Raw genomic sequence first — 23,866 nt, 5'->3', positions numbered from 1 at the left:
AGATAAGGATCCGATATCAGCGTTCAGTATACCTCCAATATTTTTCAGTTTCAGTAGGAAGCAGGTAAAAAAAAAAACTGTTTAATGGTGATTATATTTGAATACGTACGAATCACATGATTCAGATACAGCCCGACGTATAAATCAGCCGTCCTTACATGTGTCAGCAGAACTGTTTTGTTGGCTCTGTGTCGCTTTTTACTAATGTTCATAAGTCTCTAGATATAATCTGTCGCTAAGTTTAATATTCCTATTCACTGCAAAATTCACTAACACACATGGTCTACAGCAGATGCATCTACCTGATTATCAAAGAAGACTATAATTTTTCACTATGAATATAAAATGTCCAATATATTTGTGTGTGGTGTCACCGCCAGACACCACACTTGCTAGGTGGTAGCCTTTAAATCAGCCGCGGTCCGTTCGTATAAGTCGGACCCACGTGTCGCCACTATCAGTGATTGCAGACCGAGCGCCGCCACGCGGCAGGTCTAGAGAGACTTCCTAGCACTCGCCCAGTTGTACAACCGACTTTGCTAGCGATGGTTCACTGACTAAATACGCTCTCATTTGACGAGACGACAGTTAGCATAGCCTTCAGCTACATCATTTGCTACGACCTAGCAAGGCGCCATTGCCAGTTACTATTGATACTGTGAATCATGTGCCGTCAAGAGCGACGTTTACCATTAATGTATTAAAGTTAAGTATTCCACCAGCTACGTCCGTTTTTCTGAATTGTAATTTCCTTGTCCTGTTCCAGACCTCACGCCAGCCTGCGTGAGCTAAAACGCGTACCTTTCGGCTTCCTCTAGTAACACGGTGTTGGCTCTCTTGCCAACCACAACATTGTGCTTCAATAGGTCAACGAACTACGCAGTTTAATTCACACACTGAGAGTATATTTTTGGTGATTAATTTAAACACAGCCGGCCGTTGTGGCCGAGCGGTTCTAGGCACCTCTGTCTGGAACCGCGCGACAGCTACGGTGGCAGGTTTGACTCCTGCCTCGGGCATGGATGTGTGTGATGTCCTTAGGTTAGTTAGGTTTAAGTAGTTCTAAGTTCTAGGGGGCTGATGACCTCAGATGTTAAGTCCCATAGTACTCAGAGACATTAGAACCATTTGAATTAAAACACAACCGTGTACGTAACAATGGATGACATATTTACACCTGTCTTGCAAGGGCTACCATTAGGTATTCCTCTTTTTGGGACTATCTAAGGATCGTAATAGTTTTTGTGCTTCTGCCTCTCTTTGGACAGTGCTGATTGTGATAGAGAAAAGGGAGAGACAGAGAGCTTAGTTCACATTGAGCAAGCGAAGCTGTGTCAGAATAGAAATGGACAAGATGCTTTCGGGGGAACGTACAAGACGTTTAGAGACGGCCATCAGTATACTTTTTGTTTTGAGTCAAAGTTCCTGTGCTGCACGTTTAGAAGTAGGGATGGAGGTAGCACGATGAGAACAGCTGCAAGAAGCACACAAATAAATTTAGGATCTTATAACGTTCGAGAGGCATCGAAGAGAACTACAAATGTGTAATATTAGTTCAGAGACGAGGCAGAACGGCAAAGTGGAAAAGAACAACAATGTCGTTCATCATCACCTACATCACATTTATTCCGTTTCGATTAAGGAAAAAAAAAACAGCACACGGAAGGGTGATCGAAAATGAATGTTTGCCATGAATGTTAACTGTCTTGGAAATTATATCCAGTAAGCGGACGGCACATCTTCTGAGAATGTACTCCTATTTTGTTAGACTTATTCAGTTTCAGTTTCGTTACAGAAATATTTGGAATGGCAATACAACTGCGACACTTGAAAACTGAAGAACGAACAAATATTAATATCTGATAAGAGGTTTGACTGTCTCCGAGAAGATGTCCAGTAAGCAGTCGGGACGATTCCCATGAATATATTTTTTAAGCTGCTGAAGAGTACTCAGTTAACAAAAGGAGAAACTGGTGAAATTCGTCAGCCGAAAGTATCCTCTCGGGATTTCATTTTAATTGGCAACTTCTGTCTCAGAAAATGGCTTACGCAGTTCATAAAGCTCTTGTTTTGGCACTCAATGCGAATATAACTTTTTCCACGTGATTAGCTCATATTAACGAGGACAGTTCTTTATAAGAACCACTTGATATCTGCAGCGGGAATATTTGACAGACAGAGAACCCAAACACTTCGAAAGTTGGAAATGGGAAAGAGTGAAGTCTGGCGGCGATTAGTCGCCAAATACGTAGTTCGGTCACATGTAAGGCGTACGGAATCCTGCTGCCTTAGTGCACAGTACAAACTAAAAAATGTCCTCACAAGACGACAATTAGAGCGTGGATCGGTTCTTATTTTATGAACATTACGATCTAGTTAGTTTATACATGAAGGCTACGACAGTGACAAAAGATTATGCAGCATCAGGGAATATAGGAAACTGGAAGAACGAAAGATTATACATCACAGTATATCATCTCCAGGGCAACGCTGTGTCAATTTGAATGATTTATTCCCTAGCTACAAGGCCGTTTCATTCAGGATGGACACACACAATATTTTTGCGGTGCTGGCTCTTCGATGTAAACAGAACGTAGTCTCACAGTGAAATTTGCCATGAGATGGGTATTACTCTTTACAATTTGAAGGACGTAGTGAAGGCAATACTCTCTTTCAAATTCTGAAGGTGGCAGGGGTAAAATACAGGGAGCGAAAGGCTATTTACAATTTGTACAGAAACCAGATGGCAGTTATAAGAGTCGAGGGGCATGAAAGGGAAGCAGTGGTTGGGAAAGGAGTGAGACAGGGTTGTAGCCTCTCCCCGATGTTATTCAATCTGTATATTGAGCAAGCAGTAATGGAAACAAAAGAAAAATTCGGAGTAGGTATTAAAATTCATGGAGAAGAAGTAAAAACTTTGAGGTTCGCCGATGACATTGTAATTCTGTCAGAGACAGCAAAGGACTTGGAAGAGCAGTTGAACGGAATGGACAGTGTCTTGAAAGGAGGATATAAGATGAACATCAACAAAAGCAAAACTAGGATAATGGAATGTAGTCAAATTAAGTCGGGTGATGCTGAGGGAATTAGATTAGGAAATGAGACACTTAAAGTAGTAAAGGAGTTTTGCTATTTAGGGAGTAAAATTACCGATGATGGTCGAAGTAGAGAGGATATAAAATGTAGACTGGCAATGGCAAGGAAAGCGTTTCTGAAGAAGAGAAATTTGTTAACATCGAATATAGATTTAGGTGTCAGGAAGTCGTTTCTGAAAGTATTTGTATGGAGTGTAGCCATGTATGGAAGTGAGACATGGACGATAACTAGTTTGGACAAGAAGAGAATAGAAGCTTTCGAAATGTGGTGGTACAGAAGAATGCTGAAGATAAGGTGGGTAGATCACGTATCTAATGAGGAGGTATTGAATAGGATTTGGGAGAAGAGAAGTTTGTGGCACAACTTGACTAGAAGAAGGGATCGGTTGGTAGGACATGTTCTGAGGCATCGAGGGATCACAAATTTAGCATTGGAGGGCAGCGTGGAGGGTAAAAATCGTAGAGGGAGACCAAGAGATCAATACACTAAGCAGATTGAGAAGGATGTAGGTTGGAGTAGGTACTGGGAGATGAAGAAGCTTGCACAGGATAGAGTAGCATGGAGAGCTGCATCAAACCAGTCTCAGGACTGAAGACCACAACAACAACAACAGTGAAGGCAAAGGCGAGACTTTCGAGACATGAGGACTGATCAGTAACAATCATTCCGTAAACGGGCTAATACTTTCCGCAGAATATTCGATGTAAGTCATTGCTTTGATTATATAAGACGTTTTGTGATGTTAAAATGGAGTCAGTAGTTAGAGTTGGTCGACAAACTAGTATCTGACGCTATCAGTAGTTAGTTTGTACACCACACGTTTAGCGGAATGAGTCCTGCTCTGGAATTGCAGAAATGAGCCCGAAAGTCCACGTGCTATCAGCACTGCGTCTGGATTTATGAGAGAATGGAGGAATATGGTGTTCATAGAGGAAACACAATTGCGTTTCCAGAAGATGCTCGCAGTCCATTCGTTTTGGAAGGATGTGGGTGCCGGTACAGCAACGAAAAAATTGCAGTGAGACCAGTTTGAGAGTTTTAGTATTTTTTAATATTATGTTCTTACATGAATGTGATGAAATGAGCTTCACGTACTTCTTGATGATCGGAATAGTATAATGCCAAAATGAGATGGGGAGGTGAGGAGAAGAAGTGACTTAGCGAATTTAATCATTTGACCTTTCGGAGGTAAAGTTCGTCTGCAATTCGTAGATGATAATACGAGTTCGTGTCAATATCGTCTGGCGCAGGAGTTTTCCGCTGACGAAGAAAACAGCTACATGTAAATGGCACGTTGTCCACGGAGGTAGCTCGACGCTAGTTCAAAGTATCGAACAATCTGTGTCGATAGTTATTGGGAAATGGTATTGATACACTAGGATATTTCAGCATCATATGATGATATTTTATCTTACGGGTGCCATGCCGATACGTGAAATATGTTTGGAACTAACTGACAGAAAAAATTGTGAGCAACAGCGAGGACATTCGTTCTTCGGGAGAACGCTAGGTAGTATACCGTCGCAGTGCAGAAACTTCTAGGGAAAGAGACTACTACACAATAAATATAGAAGGAAGTATAGGAATATAGAGAGAGAAGTGCACCAGAAGAGCAAACCGTGAAGAAATGTACAGTGGAAGTGTCATATCGAAAGATCTGCTACAAAACCAAAAGAAGTCTAGTCTTATGTAAAGTCGGTCAGTGACAGCAGTGCAAACCCAGAAATGTCGTACGTTGTTTTAAAATGATCTCCTGCGTATGAAATACCACGAGTTGTGCTCGTGTTTAATTCTCACGCGATTGAAAAGATAAATGATATTGTCAGTGGCACTAGAAAATAGCTGAAATAGCTATAATTGAGCAAAAAGTCAGGGCTCATTGGATTTTCTATGACATTACTGTCTGCATTTCTGGTCGAGTTAGCAACCCATTCAATCTTAAGTACCGAAGATATCTGAAGTGGTAAGTAGCTTTCAACAGAGATAAACACCTCTCACACCAGTCTACAAGAGTAGTAGAAGTGATCCATACAACTACCGTCAAATATCTTTGACATTTACTCTTGTGATATCATATAACACATTCTGAGCTGAAATATAGTAAGATATCTCCAGCAGAATCACCTCTGTGCCAAGAAGCATACATTCATGGAGCATAGATTTTCAGAAATGTGCCTTACATTCTTCTCACATCAGATCCTGCAATCCATTGCTAAAGACAGTAACGTATATGTGGTATTTCTTCACTTCCATAAAGCATTTAACATGGTACCACAGCAATGATTACTAACTGACGCAAGATCTTATGGGGTGTCGAATGAAACTGAATGTTTCTTGGTTGAATGTTATAAGGATTGGAGATTCATCAGTAGCAAAAGAAAGACCTTCACGCGTTCCGGGGGGACGTGTGTTGGGGATCGTTGCCATTCATCTTATATGTTAATAGCCTGATAGTCAATAATCATAGCAGTCTCAGTAGTTCTGCACATGATGCTGGTTTCTGTAACGAATTGGTGTGTGAAAAATGTAGCACAGATGTCTCATCAAATAATAATAAGATTTCAAAGCCATGCATTTATTGTGAATTAGCTTTAAATATACAGAAATAAAAAAATTTTAAATTTACAACATGAAGGAACAATAATTTTTTGAGTGTAATATCAGTGAGTCAGAAATAGTATCACGCAGTCCACACATGTACCTGTGTGTGAGAATTTACAGTGATATTAAATGGAATTATACTACAGATTCTGTGGTGAATAAAACAGGTGATAGAATTCTATTTATTGTTAGGAGACTGAAAAAATGCAATAAGTCCACAAAGGAGACTGTTCACAAAAGACAAGTACGACCCATACAGGAATATTGCTTGCTCATGTGAGAGAAATATCATATAGGGGTATCATAGTATGTTGTCGTACGTATTCAGTCCTAAGACTGGTTTCATGCAGTTCTCCACGGTTTTCTCTCTTTCTTTTTTTTTTTTTTCCTTACAAGCGTCACCATCTCTGAATGCCTACTGGAACACACAGACTATACAACCTCCTTAATGTCATCGTCCCTTGGTGTCCTTTTGCTATTATCACTCCCCAAACATCCCTCAAATGCAAAGTTGATTAGTCCTCGATGTCCAGAATTTGAGATACTAAACGCATGCAAAGAAGGCATTACGAATAGTCAAAGCTTCATTTGACCTACGGGACAGCATTACAAAGATCGTGTCCGTTATGTCGTGCAGGACTGTAGAGATTCATATACAGTGTGGGTCTGACGTCATCTCCACTATTGGACTTGTTGCAAAAGCGGCGTTGTCATGGCCTTGTACGTACAAAGACATTAAATTACATACCTGAAGACTGTCGCCAGCCGGCAAACTAATGGTAAAATATATCTTGCGAAACCCGCGCAACCAAATCTACAAAACTGACAGAAAATATGATTGGTCTTGCTGTAGCGTGTGCAGGCTGTCGACAGGCAACGACAAGGAGCAAAACAAGTACCTCCAAAGCCAATAGTTTGAGGCGCCATGGGAGGCTACATACTTAACTACTACGTAATGAAAGCGTTATGAACACGAGCACCATATAATAGCAAAGTCACATTTCTATTTGATTTATCTGATCTGTGGTGCTAAGTTCGTTTTTATTTATTTATTTATTTATTTTTCATATGGGATCTTCTCGGTGTTCGTATTTTCCGGAAAACGCCGTATGTATCAGTCTCCCTCAAACATGTAATACAATGCGACAAACAGGGTGAATGTTCCAGTCATGTGACAGGTTTTACAAGATTACTATTACGACCATGAGATCTTTTGACTGATTGCAATGACGTTTCAATATGTTGGCTCCTCATAAGAAGCAGCCCTGGGAATCGGAGCGTACACATTTAGTTTGGAATACGACCATTGCTATATCATTCTACGAATCGGATGCAAATGATAGAGCTTCTTGCGCCGTGTAAATAACTCTGGCAGAAAGCGTTAATCTATACTCACATAATCCTATGTTCAATTCGTACAAAGAGCCAGAGGTGGACGGATCACCGAGGACATGAGAAGCAGACTAGCATTGGTGAATGGTGATTTCTGTCCAAGGGAACTCTATTTGTATCAATCATAGGCCTTAATTTGAGGACAAAAATTCAGAGAGAGTACGTTTGGATAGTGAAACGAGGACTGTGGGGAATGGGGAACGAAAAAGAGTCGTAGCATGTGAGTAGAAAATTAGTTGGACTGATAAGGTAAGAAATGAGGGTTTCGCAGGTTCGATGAGGAACGGAATATACCCCAAACATTGTTAAGAAGAAAGGAGATGGGATGATAGTACGTCTGCTAAGGCATTACGTAGTACCATCCATGGTACTAGAGTAAGCGGTAGAGGGTACAAACTGCAGATGCAGACAAAAAAGGTTCGCCACGAAGGAGTTATCCGAGTAGGAGGGAAATCGGTAGTTGTGATGTAAATGTACAGACAAACAAGTATTAAAATTTCGTAAAACCTGGATAACGTATTCATGAGGAATAGCTTCACAAACTGATCACGTCAATAACACGTTGTTCCCCGTCTGTCCATTATGCGAGTAGTTATTCGTCTTGGAAATAACTGATTTGGTAGTTGCGTGCCCTGAGAGATATCGTGCCCAATTCCGTCCATCGCATTAGACTGTCAAGAATCTCAAGATGGTTGGAGGGCCTACTGTTAATGCTCCAAACGTTATCATTTACGGAGTGACCTTGCCGGCTGTACTGGATATGGCAAGCACGAAGGCGAGCAGTGGAAACGCTCTCTCCATGTGGGGGGGGGGGGGGGGGCGTTATTTCGCAGGAATGTAAGCCCAGGATGGCTTCCCATGAAGAGCAACAAAATGGTGCGTGGAATACCGCCGTGCTGTAAGGGTGCTGTGGATGACACTCAAAGGAATTCACCTATGATGAGGAACGCTACCGGAGACCTGAAGTCCTGGCTGTCGGTCTACTTGTAATCATATGACGTGATTGGTCATAAGTTTTGCAGTTTGTCTGTCATCAGACGGCAATGCTTAAATCAATTTTCTTTAATGACAACGACAGTCCTTCCTGGCAGAACATCAGTATAAAGTTCTTTAATGTCCAATAACAATTGACAGCAATCTAATAAGAAGTTAGTTTTCATCTTTAAATAGTCGAACAAGCTCACTTCTACCCCATCATACACAAATAATTTTCGTAAATGCTGAAGCAGGAACTTAAGGGCTGGTTCACTAAGGTTCCCAATACGACTGACATGTGTAGGAATTTAACGTTCTTTTTCTGGGTCACTATTTTTGCTCTTAAAGCTAGTGCTTGGTTCTTTACCTTTAATTTCAGTTAAACTTCATGTCTAATAAAATAACCACAGTTGTCAACGCAGATTTCCTTTGCGTACTCGAACTCAAGATCAACTTCAATTCGTAGAATATTGATTTCGCAGGATAATTCCATCGTTTTAGTTATGTAGTCTCTCCAGCAAAAGATGACAGCAGTATTCCCCTTATTTGCATGTGTAATTATACCATCCTCATGCAATAACTTTTATTGACGAAATGTAAAATGTAACATCTTAAGCCTAGTTTAGTCGACGACACTAGGTTGCAGGAAACTGCGATACCGACCACTGCGCATGCACTCCGCGCGTTTGCGCTACTCGTCGGTGACAGTAAACACTTTGTAAGTAGGCTGTTTAGATTTTTATATGGGTAATGCCACGTAGCGCTCTGTATGGCTGTGCTGTGTGCAGTCTGTGGCTAGTTTGCATTTTTGTCTGCCATTGTAGTGTTGGGCAGCGGCAGCTGGATGTGAACAGCGCCTAGCGTTGCGCAGTTGGAGGTGAGCCGCCAGCAGTGGTGGATGTGGGGAGAGAGATGGCGGAGTTTTGTAATTTGTCATGAACTGATATATATATTATGACTATTAAGGTAAATACAGTGTTTGTTCTCTATTAATATCTTTCATTTGTTAACTATCCCTATCAGTAGTTAGTGCCTTCTGTAGTTTGAATCTTTTATTTAGCTGGCAATAGTGGCGCTCGCTGTATTGCAGTAGTTCGAGTAACGAAGATTTTTGTGAGGTAAGTGATTTGTGAAAGGTATAGGTTAAAGTTACTCAGGGCCATTCTTTTGCAGGGATCTTTGATAGTCAGATTGCGTTGCGCTAAAAACATTGTGTGTCAGTTTAAGCACAGTCTTGTATAAATTGTTCTAAGGGGACGTTTCAACTATCGGCGTGTTTCAACTTTGGCGACACTAGTTGCATGAGTTTTGATGTTGTGTGTGTTCGTTGAGGGTACACAAACTGAAATAGTCAGTGAGGATATCTATGCTTTGCATAGGTGTTTGTAAGGATTTCAGTGATGCTGGTTACCAAAATAAGCAACATACTGCTGCTCCTGAGACCATGACGGGCGATCAGAACACAGATAGTTTGAAAGTAGCTGAGCTTCAGTGAAAAATCCATTGAATTATAAGCACATATACAATTGAATTAAGAAAAATACAAGCAAATGTAATTCTATATATGGAAATGCTCTCGTCTACAAGACTAAAATCCCATCGTTCGAGTTGGCTGACTGTCTTCTTAAGGGATATTGTTGACAGTACGGAAGGCTACACAAATCAAGTAGCTGCATTCTTTACTCAATATTCATCTATTTAAAACGTCGCACCATTGCTCCCCATTCACATAGTTTGAATTTTGAAACACTGCCACTGTACAGAGTGGTATGAAAACCAGTCTCTTCTTAATGCGTCCTGCTTCAAATAATTACTGCTGATAATGTAAATAATTATTACTGTTACTGTCAATAATTATTGGGGTTATTGAAAAAGCGTCATCACGAACTAAATCCGCACCTTATAATATGTTCTCGATTGTAATGCACGCAATGTGATGTGTAATTTCAGTTTCGCCGACAGTGCTTCATGGATTACAGTACCTTTATTCCTTATCGCATAATTAACTCTATTTAGAAGAAAATTGAACAGTTCTGGTGACACTTTGAGATAATTAAAAGAACATCTTGGGCCTTCCACTACAAATTATTTCAGCAAGGATGCTAAGCAGCCGAGCCGACGTCTTTATACCGGTTTCACCGTGTCTGCAGTCAAATATGAAACCATTTGCATGAAACGTATTCCACGCATCGAGTGGCGCCACCCAGTGTCGTCATGTAAACTACGCTTTACTGTTAGAGTATAGACGGCTTTCTCAATAAGTTCGTTAACTTCAGATGCTGTTCGTAACTTCTGAGACTTATCAAAGGCTGTCCTATCCAAGGCCACCTTGACATCAGTTGCTAGATAGATTACTACTTTACCATCAAGCAAATTCTGAAGGTGGCAGGGGTAAAACAGAGGGAGCGAAATGCTATTTACAGTCTGTACAGAAACCAGATGGCAGTTATAATAATAGACAGACACGAAAAGGAAGCAGTCGTTAGGAAGGGAGTGACACAGGGTTGTAGACTTTCCCCGATGTTATTCAATCTGTGTATTGAGCAAGCAGTGAAGGAAACAAAAGATATATTCGGAGTAGGTATTAAAATCCATGGAGAAGAAATAAAAACTTTAAGGTTCGCCGATGACATTGTAATTCTGTCAGAGACAGCAAAGGACTTGGAAGAGCAGTTGAACGGAATGGACAGTGTCTTGAAAGGAGGATATAAGATGAACATCAACAAAAGCAAAACGAGGATAATGGAATGTAGTCAAATTAAGTCGGGTGATGCTGCGGGAATTAGATTAGAAAATGAGACACTTAAAGTAGTAAAGGAGTTTTGCTATTTAGGGAGTAAAATAACCGATGATGGTCGAAGTAGAGAGGATATAAAATGTAGACTGGCAATGGCAAGGAAAGCGTTTCTCAAGAAGAGGAATTTGTTAACATCGAGTATAGATTTAAGTGTCAGGAGGTCATTTCTGAAAGTATTTGTATGGAGTGTAGCCATGTATGGAAGTGAAACATGGACGATAACTAGTTTGGACAAGAAGAGAATAGAAGCTTTCGAAATGTGGTGCTACAGAAGAATGCTGAAGACAAGGTGGGTAGATCACGTAACTAATGAGGAGGTATTGAATAGGATTGGGGAGAAGAGAAGTTTGTGGCACAACTTGACTAGAAGAAGGGATCGGTTGGTAGGACATGTTTTGAGGCATCAAGGGATCACAAATTTAGCATTGGAGGGCAGTGTGGAGGGCAAAAATCGTAGAGGGAGACCAAGAGATGAATACACTAAGCAGATTCAGAAGGATGTAGGTTGCAGTAGATACTGGGAGATGAAGAAGCTTGCACAGGATAGAGTAGCATGGAGAGCTGCATCAAACCAGTCTCAGGACTGAAGACCACAACAACAACAACATCAAGCATTGCTGATGACTAAATTTGAGACCTTTGTTTGGGAGCTGAATCCGCAATGTTTCGACGTCAATGCTAATGAGGTTTACTGTATGTTCAGTTAAGGGAATTGATGAGGCGGTTGTTTTTGCCCGCTTGCATGCTGCTGGTTAACATTCTTTTCCTAGCTTTTCCGTTTTACAAGCGTGTGTGCTCATTGTTATACCGTAGAGTAACATTCAAAACCCTCATCATTTCATTTAAAATGATATTAGATAAAAGTTTAGATACATTAAAGTAGACTACATGCGCTAAAATATTAAGCTTATCACTCTCTTTGTGAAGACACATGATTTAATCAGAAGTAAGAACTCTAGCACATTGTAACATGGATCTACTTGAGTACTGATTCTTCCATAACTTTAGGTACTTAAAAATGTACACAGGAAAAACTTATCGAATAATTTTTTTAACTGATCTTCGACGTCTTCATAATATTAGATTTTGTATTGTAGAATGTGGCCGTCGACTCCTTTGTCCGACTTTAGGTCACGGCCTAGTGGTTCACTATACATATTTCTTTCCTTTAAAAGTTTTTAATTTTTGATGTTTTTTATTTTTCTCATTCTCGTGTTAGAAACATACATGTACATACATTTTACAGAGTTATGATTAAATTACTTTTGATCAAAACTTCGCCACTTCCAGTGCATTTTCTGTTGCTCGTTGAAGATCATGTTCTACGCAGGAGAATGGGCACAATCAACACCGAAGTAAGTGCCGAACTGCATGTTCTTCTCCACAGGCACACCGAATACCGTTTGGCTCAATGTATCCCATGTTGCCAAGTTAACGTTTGATCTTCCAACTCCAGATCTCAGTCCATTCGCGGACTTTTCCAAGTTGTCCATTCCCCGACATGGCCGGGAAGTACACCTTTTGCCTGGACGAAATCCAGATTGCTGAGGTATAAGTGAGGGGTCAATTGCCAGAGATGCGCAATTTAAAATTATTATTTCCAGTAATTTGTAAAGAAGTTGAAGTAGTGCAACTGGTTTAAAATTCTTTGGTTTATTTCATTCTTTGCCAGGTTTCAGCAAAGCAATCACCCGACTCTTCCGCCATATCTTGGGAATTGTCTTTCTGCTTATGGAGTTATCGAAAAGTTGGAGAATGCATTCCCTTTAATTTAAGCCGAAATGCTTGATTAGCTCAGTCTGTCTATCATCCAAGCCAGCTGATTTTCCATGTTTACATTGTTTGACAGCTTTCTGTAGCCAGCTTGGCCGAGAGCGCAAATGCGCCGCTTCCTGGATTCGGGTAGGGGCGCCGGCCTGGAACAAATCCTCCTGGCGGATTAACGACTTGGGACCGTGTGTCAACCAGCCTGGATGTAGTTTTTAGGCCGTTTTCCACATCCCACTAGGTGAATACAGGGCTGGTCGCCACATTCAGCCTCAGTTACACAACTCGCAGACATTTGAAACACGTCCGCAAAATGGTTCAAATGGCTCAGAGCACTATGGGACTTTACTTCTGAGGTCATCAGTCCCCTAGAGCTTTGAACTACGTAAATCTAACTTACCTAAGGACATCACACACATCCATGCCCGAGGCAGGATTCGAACCTGTGACCGTAGCGGTCGTGCGTTTCCAGACAGTAGCGCCTAGAACCACTCGTCTACTCCGGCTGGCAACACGTTTCTTCTTTTTGCAAGTCGTTTGTTGATATCCTACAAAGGTGAATCGTGTGATTAATGAAAATTTTTCTGAAAGGGGATTGTATTATTGAAAAATAATCTTTACACAGCTACTGTGCCGGTCAGCGAGATGGAGTGAGAGATATTCCGTAATTCCAGACTGTTGGTGTAAGATTTGAGACGTTCCACATGTGGGAAATTATTTTTATCAATAATTTATAAGAAAGCTAAGGATGAAGATAACTATCGCATGATGCTTCACTGCCATGTACCATAACTCCATGAATCTTAGACCATCTAATGAAACAACTACTACAATGTAATTGGGATGGTAAGTGAAAGAAGTAAGCAATGAAAGTAACAGAAATGACTTTCTTCTTTAAAGACATTAATTACACTAAAGTGAACGCGATTTATGGTGATCTCAGGGTTATTACGAATGACAGGACATGGTTCTTAATCGGATGTGTGATTACCATGGGCAGAAAAACATGCTCTTCAAGGTGCTCGCATGCCAGTCGTAGGACTGCTACGGAATTCTTGCAGTGGAACGTTCCGTTCTTCAGCCCGTGTGATTGTCAACTTCTGGTACACCTAGAATGCTGGGATACGTTGCTCTAATACAACCCTCGTGTGATCCTCAGTATTTAAGTCGAAGGCAAGGGCAAGCGAGCTATTCACCGAGTGTCCTCTCGTTAGAAGAGCTGCTCCACAGGCACTGACCGATGCAGTGACATATAAATGAGGTCGGTATCGAATGCACCACTCAAAGACGCAGAAGATGTAGTGTCACAACAATGTTGACTGGTAGTGCGCCCTGTCCAGACATGTGAAGGTTAGTACGTCTGTGCATTATCCCTCTCCACACACTAATACCTGGACCACGAAGGCGATCATGCACGACAATGAGCCTGGATGCGTTACGTGTTCCCTCTTGTCCCCGGATGAGGATATGTTTAGAACCTTTCTTTTTCTGTAGTCATCTCGCAACCTACGCCCCCAATTATTTCCTGCATTTTTTCTAATCTCGGTTTCGGTATACAGCTTTTTGCGTATACAGCTAGCTGTAGAACCATGTAAGGTATTTCCAGATGCCTTAACAGATGTGCTATCATCCTGTCCGTCCTTCCTGTCAGTGTTTACCATTATTTCCTCAGCGGTTCTGCTGAGAAGTTCCTCCTTCCTTACCATAGGACTCGTTCTAATTTTGAAGATTTTCTGTAGAACCACCTCTCAAATACACTACTGGCCATTAAAATTGCTACACCACGACGATGACGTGCTACAGACGCGAAATTTATTCGACAGGAAGAAGATGCTGTGATATGCAAATGATTAGGTTCTCAGAGCATTCGCACAAGGTTAGCGCCGGTGGCGACACCTACAACGTGATGACATGAGGAAAGTTTCCAACCGATTTCTCATACACAACCAGAAGTTGACCGGCGCTGCCTAGTGAAACGTTATTGTGATGCGTCGTGTAAGGAGGGGAAATGCGTACCATCACGTTTCCGTCTTTGATAAAGGTCAGATTGTAGCCTATCGCGATTGCGGTTTATCGTATCACGACGTTGCTGCTCGCGTTGGTCGAGATCCAATGACTGTTAGCCGAATATGGAATCGGTGGGTTCAGGAGGGTAATACGGAACGCCGTGCTGGATCCCAAAGGCCGCGTATCACCAGCAGTCGAGATGACAGGCATCTTATCCGTATGACTGTAACGGATCGTGCAGCCACGTCTCGATCCCTGAGTCAACAGATAGGAACTTTTGCCAGACAACAACCATCTGCACGAACAGTTCGACGACGTTTGCAGCAGCATGGACGTTCAGCTCGGAGACCACGGCTGCGGTACCCCTTGACGCTTCATCACAGACAGGAGCGCCTGCGATGGTGTACTCAACGACGAACCTGGGTGCACGAATGGCAAAAAGTCATTTTTTCGGATGAATCCAGGTTGTGTTTAGAGTATCATGATGGTCGCATCCGTGTTTGGTGACATCGCGGTGAATGCACATTGGAAGCGTGTATTCGTCATCACCATACTGGCGTATCACCCAGCGTGATGGTATGAGGTTCCATTGGTTACACGTGTCGGTCACCTCTTGTTCGCACTGACGCCACTTTGAACAGTGAACGTTACATTTCAGATGTGTTGCGACCCGTGGATCTACCCTTTATTCGATCCCTGCGAAGCCCTACATCTCAGCAGGATAATGCACGACCGCATGTTGCAGGATCTGTACGGGCCTTCCTGGATACACAAAATGTTCGACTGCTGCCCTGGTCGGCACATTCTACAGATCTCTCACCAACTCAAAACGTCTGGTCATGTGTGGCCGAGCAACTGGCTGGTCACAATACGCCAGTCTCTACTCTTGCTGAACTGTGGTATCGTGATGAAGCTGCATGGGCAGGCATCCAAGCTCAGTTTGACTCAATGCCCAGGCGTAGCAAGGGCTAGAGGTGGTTGTTCTGGGTACTGATTTCTCAGAATCTATGCACCCAAATTGCGTGAAAATGTAATCACATGTCACTTCTAGTATAATATTTTTGTCCAATATATGGAGGGACTTGTAGAACTGTGGAGCAAAGTATGGTGCGGATTAGGGATTTCTACGTGTGAAGGACAGTGGAAGCTTGAAGTCCCAATGTTCGGTAGGTTAGTGTCTTTATTAGTTTTGGTCTATTGTGAGCTTTCCGTTGGATGGTTAATATTTGAGGTTTCTATGTTAGTTGGCGGTCGAAGGTTCGTCCAAGGTATTTTAGAGTGTTAGATGGATGGGATGGTTGTAAATGGTGAGGTAGAACTCATGGAGACGGAAGTTGCGGTTACAGTCGATTGTTTTGACTTGCTTTTATGCTGAGTCATTCTGAGCCGTGTCAAAGTATCGAACTATCTACTTCGCGGTCGAGCCGTAAATTCTCGCCTACTTTTCAGATACACAGGTTAGCAGATGGTCTATAAAATCGATATTTGAGCGTTGTAGAGGGCGAGCAGATAGAGCTGAATTGCAGAGCTAAGTTACAGACAGAGCGGCAAGCACGAGCGTGGTGTGGCTGTCTCCAAGTCTGCAATTAACTGCTGTCACGAAGAGACGGAGGTCCTAACCGAACAGTACGATACCACTGGGTACTGAATCACGCCGCAGGGAGAGCGCTGCACACGGCAGCCAGTGGCGAGGTGGACAGCGCGTGGACGGAAGTTGTATCCGGTAGTTGCTGATCGACCATCCTGTATCACCGTGCGTGTATTGGCATAGCATCAGCGAGAATAGAGGAACGTGTAGCTGATGTTCAAATACATGCTAAGACAGATGGTGCGTGACTGAGGGGAATTGGCTGATTTAATAACCAGTGAAGCGACGTTTCTGCCATGTGATTCTGCTCGCGAAAAAAAGTCTATTTCAGTTCTTTCAATACGGGTAGAATGTGACTGTCAGGTAAGTAGGATTCCTGCCTCACTGTACCTGACAAATGGTAATTTGATAAGCTATGTTCAGTTTTGCTGTCTAGTTCATGTAAAGTTAGAGAGAAAGAGTAACCCTGTCTGAAGTTTTGAGATACAGACCAGCCAATAGGGTGGGTACTACTTAACAAGTAAATTGCGTTTAAGTATCAAATTAAATGAAGGGCTTATTTCAATAGGGGTACAGCTCCATTACCATCACTTTTCTGTCTATAATGCTTCAAAAATTAATGAGCCAAACAAAGAGAAAGAAAGGTTCATCTCTAGCAAGAAGTGATATGCTTGAATATTTCTGGTATCTCAACTGCAGATTTTTCTGTGGTGTCACCTCCAGACACCACACTTGCTAGGTGGTAGCCTTTAAATCGGCCGCGGTCCGTTAGTATACGTCGGACCCGCGTGTCGCCACTATCATTGATCGCAGACCGAACGCCGCCACACGGCAGGTCTAGAGAGACTTCCTAGCACTCGCCCCAGTTGTACAACCGACTTCGCTAGCGATGGTTCACTGACAAAATACGCTCTCAGTTGCCGTGACGATAGTTAGCATAGCCTTCAACTACGTCATTTGCTACGACTTAGCAAGGCGCCATTACCAGTTACTATAGGTACTGTAAAACATGCACCGTCAAGAGCGACGCTCATCATTTATGGATTAAAGTTAAGTATTCCAGTAGCTACGTCCGTTTTTCTGAAGTCTAAATTCCTTGTCCTGTTCCAGACCTCACGCCAGCCTGCGTGAGCCAAAACGCGTGCCTTTCGGCTTCCTCTAGTACCCGGTGTTGGCTCTCCTGCCAACCCACAACATTTTCAGCGCTCATTTAACTTTAGGGCTCTGTATCTCAATATGAACAAAAATGGACTTGTACCACTATTGAAATAAGCCCTTCAAATGATGAGTGTATAATTTATATGGTTTTTAAATGTGTACACACGTTTGATAATTACAAGACAAATTTTAAAAGCCCTCTCCCTTATGGTAGAACTACCGTGTTTAGAGTGTAGTTGCTCGGAGCTCAGTGTGGTATGTACCAGCATAGTAAGGCTTAACAGCAAATGAAGTTTTTATTTCTTGAAGTTGTAATTTTTATTAACTGATTTCTGCATTAGACTGAAGAGAGAATTTACTTGTGTAGAAATATTTTCTAGAATTAATCATTTTTCTAAGAATTATGTTCAAATGGTTCAAATGGCTCTGAGCACTATGGGACTTAACATCTGAGGTCATCAGTCCCCTAGAACTTAGAACTACTTAAACTTAACCAACCTAAGGACACCACACACATCCATGCCAGAGGCAGGATTCGATCCTGCGACCGTAGCCGTCGTGCGGTTCCACACTGCAGTGCCTAAAACCGCTCGGCCACAACGGCTGGCCGGAGGGAATTTTGTTTTGGGTGGTTAGTATCCTCTTTATGCAACAGAAATGCTCACCTGGGTTAATTCAGTTCTTTATTTACATGAACTTGAAGTAATTACTTACCTTGCATAGAGACCATGTGTTGAATACAAGCTCATCAGTAATAGTTCTCTTGCAGACAATATCGCTAATCTTACTATACTCACAACTCTGGTCTCTATGTACTATCGTAACCTGCGATGTGAATTGAGCCCACCCTGCAATTGAACCGACAGACGCCAAAGTGTATTGTGGCTGAGTCAGTGATCCCATCGGGTCAGTGGCGATGGCCTAAACACTTGCTGTCAAGTTGCCGTTGTGGCATGTTGCTTGTCGGTGTGTCTCTGGCCGCTCTCTTGACAGGCGCGCTTGTTCCAATGGCTGCTGTCGATCTTCGCGCTGCATCTTTGCCAACCTGTGTGCTGGCGACAGCTTATACGCATTTTGACATTCACTAAACATCCAGTGCATTCCTCTTCGCTAAATCCATACCCTGCCTTTGTTCACTGACTTTCTGACAATTATTACTTTTCGATTTCCTCATATTTTTCATGCAGCCATTTCGCCTTAGCTTACGTACAGTTTCTATATGTATCGTTCCTAAGCGACGTGTTTATCTGTATTCCTAAATTTTTATGAACATTGTGTACCTCCTTCTTCCGTCAGTCAACTGAAGTTTTTCTTATGTTACCCATGTCTGTTTTTCGCAGTTGCCTTCATTTTACCTATGTTATTCTTTCTAACTTGTGTGGTTGACCTTTTCAGAGGTGTACATTCCTCTTCAACTAACTATTAAGCTATTCATTATCGCAGTCTATGCAGCCTCAGGGAACTTCAAGCGTATCTCTTAATTCATTATCTCAGTTTGTGTAGCGTTGGAGAACTTCAAGTGTATCTCTACATTCCTTAGTAATTCCGTATCCCACTTCATTGCGCATTCATTCCTCCCGACTAGTCTCTTAAACTACAGCCTATTCTTCATCATTATTAAGTTGTGATCTGAGCCTGTTTGTCATCTAGGTGTATGCCTTATTTCAGTATCAACCTGCCCGTGACCTAATTTCAATGGGATCTTGACGTTTCTCCTGGCTTTTTCCAAGTATACCTCCTCCTCTTGTGATTCCAGAATCACTACTCAGATTGAATCTGCTGTCATCCGAAAAGAGCAAACAGCCCTAATCCTCTTTATCCCTAGCACCCATGTTCTTGATAGCATCGTAAATGTTACACCGATGTGCAGATGTCAACCGAACGAAACGGAAAGGAACTTTGTAACGCCGGAAATGCATATCCTCCTATTTCCATCTATTTTACTATAAATTTGTTTTCCTTATTTTTGTTACCTGAATATATAACATTTCTGTGCCTTCGTATATTGTAATTGTTTTACTATTTGTATATTTATATTTATGCATTTATGTCGATGTATAATTGGTTTGTTTCGTACATATTATTTGTATTTTTGCGCTGGGTCTTGCCTAGGGAAAACTGCTATCGAACGATTACATCGATAGGTCGTGTGAAGAATCAAAGTGTGTAGGACCTTTGGTAGTGTTAACTCTGGTGCGTGGAGCGCGGGCTGAGGGAGTCTGGCTGGAGTAGCGAGTGGAGCAGGTGTGTTGTGTGAAGCTCCCGCGGATTGCCGCGCTTTCGGGATTTGGCAGCATGTAATTGCGCTCGACTTGCGATGATAGTTTCTGACATGGTGTCGCGGACGGGAAATATTAGCTGGCGCACATCAAGAGCCCGTTTCGTTTGGTGACCGTGTCGAGAAGAAGGCGCGCCAACATCCAGCTTCTGCAACAGGGACGGCCGACAATGAGTGACTGTCGCCACCTCCTCGATCGACGGCTTCAAACCTTCAATCGACCGACAAGGAAGACTGGACGCACGTAAAGTTTTAGAACTGTATGGCAGACCTCAGCTTTTAAAACTGTTCAAGTCACAAAATTACAGCAACGTAGCATGAACCCTTGTTGCTCATTGTCCCAATTGCATCACCAAGCAGGGTCCCTTCCTTTTCCGGAATGAACCCGAGTGTCCTTGAAATTCAAATTCGATTTCACTGCTTTAATTTCAAAGTTCAGTTAAGGTATTCAAAGCTGGCTACAATATTCAGATTACACAAGCACAAATTAAGAGTGCGAGTTTTGTTACCGTATTTTAGCTTACCTGTGACTGCAGCTCAGCTTGGTACGTACTAAATTTTACTATTGTTAATTGTTCAGAATCATTTAATTCAAGTTCAAAGTTAAATCTCCTATTTCTAAATTGCGTAGATTCAAGTAGCTTTTGAAATGATTGTTGAGGTAGTCCAAGACTAACCGTATTTTACTGAATTTCGATGTGCTTCAGAAAGAAAGCTCACTATTAACTTCAGTCACTAAATTAACTTTCGATTTTCCGGTTTTATTAATTCTTTTGCTAAAGTAAGTCAGGGTGTAGCGAAATTTATTACTTCTGACAAACTTTCAGTTTTCACACTACACGTGTCAACCTTCAGTTGCCACGCTTCTAGTGCTAATTATATGAGTAATAATCTTTCTTTTTCAGTTACTATAGTAATTGTCCTTAGGACTGGCGACCGTAATTTCCCCCAAATCTCAAATATCTAATTACCGCTAGTTATTTGTTAACGTAACGGCTGCACATTTACTTTCTTTATTAACTTTACCCCTTTTCAAAATTAATTTTCCACCAGTTTCATTTGCATTTTTCCTTTCATTTAGATGTAACCCTTTCCTCCCTCTTTACCGACAGATTAACTTCGGTGACGATTGCTTTTCCCAAATTTCCATTAGGTACACGCGGTTTAATTTTTCACTGTCATTAAGGTCGATAAGTGAGGGGAAGGTTACAACTTACTGGTCGTCGGTCGGACAGAGCACCCCCATGCAGTTTCTGTGTCAGTGCAGAGCTAGCGATTGCGTGCGTTGTAGTCCTGTTAAATGTGTTTGCAATTGGACCCTCTATATGATATGAGTCCCTTCTTGCATCTTGCACAACGTAGCGGTCGTCTGCAGCAGAAGCTGACAGTCCTCAAGAATCTCTTCCCCTTTGGGTAGCAGTGGCTGTGTTTCGCAATGCTCCTCACGCACTTGAAACAATGCGGTGAGCAGTACGAAACTCCTGGACTACACTCGTCATACTTCGTCCTTCTTACTGCATGACTTTTCCACATGTGAAGTAATCCAAATGTTGTCTCCGAGCCATATTGTTAAGAAAATTTTAAAGTATTACGTCTGAAATTATTTTTAAAAGTGAAAGTATCAAACAGAATTTGTTTCCTTTTTAACTAGTGTCAGTATCAAAGATAAAATTGTACCTAAATAATTATCCAACAAACCTGCATTTGACTGCGTCTGAGAACTTGTTTCATGCACTCCTCCTTTTTGCCAGTAATGAAACAGGTATTTCATTCAGCAATCAAGATTAATGCCGTTTGTGCAATGGCTTTAAGATGGCACTGAAAATTTAACTTTTCGACCTGATGTTTACTTCATGAAATTATATATTGACTGGAATAATGTCAGTTGTGCAATAGCATAAAATTAGTTAGTTGAAACAACTTTGCTCTGATAACTTTAGTTATACCAAAAATCGATTTCAAACCATGAACTACACATATATATTGCATTGGAGCCTCATTTTCTTTACGTTCTTTGATTTGGCGGGTAACTTTACTATTCATTTTCATATTCAGTACAAGCAAAGGATGTAAATTATGATTCAGACTCTTAGATTTAAACACTATTTTGATATATATATATATATATATATATATATATATATATATATATATATATATATATATATATACATCTACATCTATACTCCGCGAGCCACCTTACGGTGTGTGGCGGAGGGTACTTATTGTACCACTATCTGATCCCCCCTTCCCTGTTCCATTCACGAATTGTGCGTGGGAAGAACGACTGCTTGTAAGTCTCCGTATTTGCTCTAATTTCTCGGATCTTTTCGTTGTGATCATTACGCGAGATATATGTGGGCGGTAGTAATATGTTGCCCATCTCTTCCCGGAATGTGCTCTCTCGTAATTTCGATAATAAACCTCTCCGTATTGCGTAACGCCTTTCTTGAAGTGTCCGCCACTGGAGCTTGTTCAGCATCTCCGTAACGCTCTCGCGCTGACTAAATGTCCCCATGACGAATCGCGCTGCTTTTCGCTGGATCATGTCTATCTCTTCTATTAATTATATATATATATTTGAGTCATATACAAAAACTACCATTTCTAACATTTTTGTAGCACGAATCACTCTTGCAAAAATTTTACAAAACGTTTACTGAGTCAAAAGCTGATATACAAATCCTAACTGAACATTATCTAACAGAAACCATTTTGAAATCATTTTATAGCTTCTCCCATGAACATGCTAAAGTTTGCTCAGTGTACAACCTGAAAACTGTGTAGCACGAATTTTGCCTTAAAGCTGTCGCCACACATCTGCTTTCTCCAGGCACGTATCTGCGACTACTAAGTTTTTTACTGCGCACGGGCGGCTCTCCTAACCATCAAAGACCCTCCTACTCGAAGATATAATAATTATTCCACCTTGCGGTTGGCAACTGTCAACTTTATTTTCTGGTTCTATTCTGACCAAACCATAGCACGTACCTTTCAAAGTACCACCACACTACACTAACCGCTTGCAGACTGACACACTTTGTCTTTTCGTTTTCCTTTACTTGCCTCGTTTTAGGGGCCAGTCACGTTGAGCTCACCCCACGTGACGTCCAGCTTTCTGTCAGTGTCTGAGAGAACTCTGTCGACATGCTCCCACACTTTCATTCGTTTCCACCTAGTAGTTACTACATTATGGAACTTCGTCTATCTCCTCCATAAGTTGAGCAGGGCACTGTATTTTAAAGGACTTTTAGGTTCAAATGGTTCAAATGGCTCTGAGCACTAAGCGACTTAACTTCTGAGGTCATAAATTGCCTATAACTTAGAACTAATTAAACCTAACTAACCTAAGGACATCACACACATCCATGCCCGATGCAGGATTCGAACCTGCAACCGTAGCGGTAACTCGGCTCCAGACTGTAGCGCCTAGAACCGCACGGCCACTCCGGTCGGCGGACTTTTAGGAAGTTTAATTCTTTCAGGCGTGACAAAGGTACATTCTGTTCTGCTCTCAGTAGGCTGTTGTTCTATTTTCAGAACGAACTGACGTGAAAGTGAGATTATTTATTTTTAATAAATTTCTATGGTATGTAGTTTTTAATTCGCTGTATGAACCTGAGGCAACCATTTGCACTTCGCTTTATCGTTTGGTATTTTTTAATCTTGGTAGCGATCCCCGGAGATGCTGAACGTTATTGAAGGCATTCGGATCTGAATCCTACGTCACCACTTATGATTTTTAAACTTGCAAGCTAACTGTCCCAAGGGATTTATCATTTAGATTCTTTACAGCGGTGGCTACCGCATATACACCATAATAACTTAAGTTTTATTGTGTTTCACGCTCAGGATTGGAGGCGAAACTTATTTTCTTTTTAATTAATTCAAGCGTGATTTTTGGGAAGTCATCTGCCACAAAAGCAAAGCGATGGTAGCCACTGGCTGTGAAATCCACTTGTCGAGTTGTTACCTGAGCCTGATGATTTTGCCAAAAGAAGCTGCTTATTGGTATCGAGGTTTGCCGGCTTCAATTCTGCTGTTCGCTGTACTACATTACTTGTGGTCAGGGAGGCTTCAAATGATTAGACCTACCAGTAGAGGATCGTAAAGTTTTAGCCCTTCTGTTCGAATATATTTGTCCTGAGAAAATCGATTCTGCGTATGACCTTCGATAACTTGGGTGTTTGGACACACATTTACAGTT

This window comes from Schistocerca cancellata, chromosome 5 (assembly GCF_023864275.1).
Source record: "Schistocerca cancellata isolate TAMUIC-IGC-003103 chromosome 5, iqSchCanc2.1, whole genome shotgun sequence".
Lineage (NCBI taxonomy): Eukaryota > Metazoa > Arthropoda > Insecta > Orthoptera > Acrididae > Schistocerca > Schistocerca cancellata.
Note: the sequence above shows the minus strand (reverse complement) of the source record.